We start from the raw sequence: 5,834 nt of genomic DNA on the forward strand, positions 1-5,834 counted from the left end.
GTGCACAATGATGCAGTTTACTTGGCATCTGAAAATCTGAAGTGAGTGAGTGAGAAGTAAGGAGCTCAGCAGACAGTTCCAGTTTCACTTTCAGTTTCACCCGAAAGCCTGCAGGAGTCATGGGTGGGGTGTGTGTGTGTGTGGGGGGGGGCTGCCATGAGGAAGCTCGGCTTAAAGACACGTCCCAGTGGCGTTTCTGGTCCCCACCTGTTGTTTTGCTCCTCAGCATGGCTTCCTAAAAACACTGCAGGATTTCTTAAAAATACATGAATGAGTCAAAGCAAGGCTTTGGGCATGTTTTTACGAGAGTATAACATTAAAACATGATATAAAACACAAAAAAGTTGATTTTACATGAAATTGCCCCTTCAACATTTGAATTCAATATAATTTAATATGGAAACAGTAGCATGTTACCAACAGAAAAATGGCTATAAGTCAGTTACTGTTGCAGATGCTAAGCTAAAACTGGTTGTGGTAGCAGCTATACATACTCAGAGTGAGATCTTGCTTTAGGCCAAAACAAACACAGTCCTGTCACAACAACTGAGACCACTGGAATGGAGGAATTGAACCAGCAGCCTACTGGTTACAGGACAAGCCCCTTAACCACTCCACCACAGCTGCCCATAAGATGATCTGAGTCTACTGGTGTGTTCCATTTCGTATTCCAGAACCGGGCGTGGTAGTGACGTAATGAAGTTACATTCCAGTAAGCTGATAGGCGATTGCTGCTAGACAACACTGTTACTATATAAACAATGACAAAAAGAGAGCTCTACTACATACGTCACAAATAAATATTGATTTTAATACGTACAGAATGCACAAGAAAAACACTACTTGTACGAGTGATTAAAAGTGCAAAAAATCATTAAGAATGATAATTAACAGTAAAAGTTATGGCGTTAACTTTCTAAAGCTGTGAGTAGCCGCCATCTTGAAATCAAAACGGTGGGTAGTCGCAGTAGCTCCCACTATATGAATGGAATTTTCCACTGGAGGCAGTGTTCCAGTTTAATKTTATGAATGGGAGCGAGAAAATTTCCACTTCTCAGAGCAACTGGAACGCACCATAAAACACGAGCATAAAAAGTGGCGGACAATAACGCTAAGCCTTCACTGACCCCCTTCCCTCTCTCCACGACTCTCCTGCACACTCTCCTCTCTGTTTCTTTCTGCAGCTGTGCTGATGTAAAATTGATGAGAGGCTGAACGCTCTGCAGGCTACAGATAAATAAATAGATAATACGTAAGTCTAAAAATAAAGAGGGCTCTTCCTCACCGTCTCACTTGTGAAGCATTCAAGGTCACCTCCCTGAATGAAACAGTCACACAGATGACAGCCAACAGTTTATGGTGCCTGCTCCTCATTTTAAGAGTTTGTTCTCCCTTTGTTCAGCTGATTCATCATTTCTACATCTGTAACTCGGGGATGTCTGGTCTGCTGCCAGAGCTGGCTCTAGACATTTTGGTGCCCAAGTTGAAAGTCAGGCACCCCTCAGCTGCCCTACCCACCCTAATTGGCACCCCTCGCAACAAATGAAATGTTCAACAGTGTCAAACATTGTGTTGACATTATTACTGTTATATTTTTGTCAGAATGTCATGCCACATCACAGTGCAGATACAGACGCRGTGTGATCCAAACTCTTGCACCGTGACTCTGTGTTTATGGATGGATTTGCTGTGTCGTCTCTCACCTCTGAAAGTGCAGCCTGATAACAGCCTGTACGCTGTTCATTTCACTTTCATACCTAGTATCTAATCAGAATTTCAGCGCTAATACAACACATACATACAAATAATTGCTAGTTTTTTTTTCCTTTTTTGTTGAAGCAGCAGTGCCCCCTGCAGCAGATGGTGCCCTAAGCAATCGCCTAGGTTGCCTATGCCCTGGCTGCTACGCTCCACTTGTTTCTACTGCAATGGGAACTCCAGCCATCATCAAACAGAATCCTATAATCCCTTCAGACTGAAGGACACAGATTAATTCAGGAGTCTGTTTATAATGGAGTGAATTAAAGGAAATTGTGCATTCTGATTTTATCACTTACACATTTGTGGCCAGGAAAAGGATCTAAATAACAAAGACTTCACCCTACATGTGTGTGGATGTGCGTTCTGAGATTAAAGACTTTTGCTCGCCTCCTTTTAAAACAGTCTTAATAAAGATCACCTCGTGTTTATAATTACTGGAGCTGGAGCTGTTAAATGCACAAWCTCTTGGAATATAGCAAGATCTTGTGAGATGTGTTGGGGTGTTAGGGCCTGATCTACTAAGATCCCTAATAACAAGTCCTACATTGCATATGCAAACTAAAAAATTGCATGTGGGCGTGTTGTGGGTGATCTAAGGCAGTGATTCACAACCAGGGGTACGTGTACCCTTGGGGTATGCAAGCTTATTACAGGGGGTACGTGAAAAAAATTCCCAGGTGTGTAAAAAAATCAATAAAAATAGGATAGATATGTAGGGCCCTATGATTTCCACAATGTGGAAAATGCAAACAGAATCACGAAATTGACACAAAATGGAATCCTGTATAAAACACGGAATTTTACGGAATTTGTTCATTTGGGGTTTTTAATGTATTTTGGACAATACAATGTACTTTGGACGCTGCTGCTGCCTGCACCTGCCATTACCTGGTTAAATTACTCATTCACTTTCAAGGCAAATTTATCTTTTTTTTTTAATTTGAGTTGAAAATAATAAAATGCCTGAGATTTAAATGTTCCAGGAGGTTAAATAAATAATTTTCATTTAACAATCAGTTGTAGGGGTTAGACAATGAAACTGAAAGCCCTGGTTTTAGACCATAACATCCCTTTCAGACAGCTTCCTCTTGCGTCCACAGTTAATCCTGTTGGATGTGGTTGGTCCTTCTTGGTGGTATGCTGACATTACCCTGGATAYYGTGGCTCTTGATACATCACAAACACTTGCTGTCTTGGTCACAGATGCACCAGCAAGACGTGCACCAACAAYTTGTCCTCTTTTTAACTCTGGTATGCCACCCATACTGTTGTGTGCATTGCAACATTTTGAGCAAAACTGTGCTCTTACCCTGCTAACTAAACCTTCACACTCTGCTCTTACTGGTTCAAAGTGCAATTAATGAAGATTGGCCACCAGGCTGGTCCAATTTAGCCATGAAACCTCCCAAACTATAATGATGAGTGTTTTAGTTTCATTGTCTAACCCATGTACATCATAGTTTTGGAGAATCATCATTGACAAAATGATTCAGGGGGTACACAAGTTTTAAAAGGTTGGGAACCACTGATCTAAGGTTACTGTTCAAATAATAACAGGTGCAAAAGTGTTGAAATGAGGTTTTTGTTTGTGCTGTCACCATGGAGAGTTTAGCAGAGCAGAGTGGATGTAGTTGGAGGCAAATGATGCAGAAACAAATGTAGCATGTTCTGAGGGTAGAAACAGATGGGTGATCACTGCTTCTGCACTCTGCCACATTTTTTGCCAAGTTGGGCGCACCAATCAGATTTAACTGATAATATGTATTCACCCCCTTTTTAATCAGACTCCTATGTGGGTTTATATGATTTACAGTGAACTTTCCCATATCAACGAGTCCTCAAGAAGTAGGAAACTAATTTGGTCTTTTATATATTTTATTACAAAAAAAAGAAAAAAATCTAATTTCAGGAATAATGGATAAAAATGCTAACATGAGACAAAAATAATAAAGGTTTAAAAACAGTTAAAGGAGGTGGTAAGAGATATAATTAGATTATCAGATGTTGTAAATCTAAGATGAATAAAGATTGAATGAGATTTTAATCTTAAGTATAAAACAAATAATCTGTTGGACAGGATCTTATTGGTTTTGTTTGTATGTGGGGAGTTTACACAAGGTTAACTCTTAACAGTTCAATTTGGGATTTTGAACGAGAGAGATGTTAATATTAGAGCATTGTTGTTTATTTGTACTTATGGTATTTTGGTATTTACTGTGAGATCTAAAGCAGTCTGAGTTCACTCACAGGGGGACAGTTTCAGTCACAGCCGGGGTTCAGGTTTTTGTTTTTAAAGAGTGCCCAAATGCAAGTCTGGACCGACAAGCATAAAAAGGTAAGTGAAGTGTATTTATAGTAACAAAAAAGGTCAAAACAGTGTCAGTGGTTGTTCATTTTCTGGCTGACTGACCAATTTGATGGATGGCCGTAATATCAGCACTCAGGCATTTGCCTTGAGTGAGCTGGACTTGGTCTACAAGTGGTTCTATTGAGGGTCGCGGGCCGGCTGTGGTCCCTGGACTTTGCTGGCCAGACGGAATTGATCTTGGAGAAGCTGATGGTACGGCTCGGTGGAATTGTCCATACTTTTTGTCTGATTGGATTCGCCACCTTAAGATGTACCAGCAGACATCGAAGCAGATGCAAAATTGTTATTGACTGCCTGACCCCGGATTTATACTACATGCGCTGCGGTGCTCAGTTCGCAGCTGTTYGTTTGTGCCCCAATTTATACAGCGTCCGCTGCGATCAGCTCCAGTCCAGTCCGACAGACAGAGGAAGGTGTTGGGAGGGTGTGCAGGAAGGAGATCGTGCAATAAATCCAGTGATAAAAGTGGAAGTCAGTGCAAAAAACAATTCTGTGAAAAATGAACTCCAAACACAGCTGAAAACATTGATATAAAAGCTTTTGATATCTATGGTTGAAACTGTATCACTGTCGTCTTTTTGAAACTTTTGATTTCAAAATAAAATCCACGTGTATCGTGTGTCCACACATATGCTTCATGCTACATGTTTCCATCTTCTTCCCAAACAAAACGATACATTCTGACAGCATTTGTGCAGAAATATATCCATATATTTATTAATATAGATGCAATTTCGACATTACTCCGACAAATTATCCAGCCTAAAAGTGTCTTATTTTGAAAATACGGATGTTGTGCTAGTTTCTTTTCCTGTTGGTGCGACGTAATCTTTAAAACTTGACTCTGGCGCAGCTCCAGCGTCCGGCAAAAATAGGATCTGTTCTAATTTTGCTGGACCGCCGTCCGCTCACCGCTGCTCACCGCCACCGTGCACAGCCCGTGTAAACACTCTCATTGAATATAATGGGTGCGTATTTGCTGCGGAGGTCGGACCGGAGTGGAGCGGAGCCGGAATGCATGTAGTGTAAATTGGGGTGACTCTTCTGTTCCCAAAACAACTGATTACAGATTCTGGTTCTCCCCTACAACGGCCTTGAGCTATTGACTAAATTCTTCCTGGTTGGATTACGTCGACAAGGCTCTGCCCACATACCCCCCCTCCTCTCACACCTGTCTGATCTTGTTCCTAGAGCAGGCTGAAGGCCACACAGAATGAACAGTACCATCAATATTCTGGACTATGGCTGCGCTGGTTTTGGGGACTCRATTCTTCGGGCCCCCTAAACTCATTTACTCCTCTGACTAATTGAAAAGGTTTTTATAAGGTTTTTAATATGTTCCAAATAAAGATTCCAGTACGTGACGAACTTCTTAGATTTAATGTACAGGTTTAATAAAGTGTGCAAACAGAACAAGTGTAGACAAATGATCTAACTGCAAAATCTTCTAACATCCAAGGTTTTAGTCAAGTTCACAAACTGTTATGACTAACATGATAAATTTTTTCTAGTTGTCCAGCTGCAATGGGCCCCAGCAACCAGTTTCTGATTGGTCTTTCTGCTCTGATGTGACATAGCATTTGTACTATGATTGGATATGATTTGTTGTGTCGTAATCTCTACGTGTGTGAATAAAAGTGGATCACGTCCGCAAAACGTTAGAACTTCTTTGTACCTAACTGCTGTTAAGTTGGACATTGAACTT

This window comes from Austrofundulus limnaeus, unplaced genomic scaffold (assembly GCF_001266775.1).
Source record: "Austrofundulus limnaeus strain Quisiro unplaced genomic scaffold, Austrofundulus_limnaeus-1.0 Scaffold232, whole genome shotgun sequence".
NCBI classification, from domain to species: domain Eukaryota; kingdom Metazoa; phylum Chordata; class Actinopteri; order Cyprinodontiformes; family Rivulidae; genus Austrofundulus; species Austrofundulus limnaeus.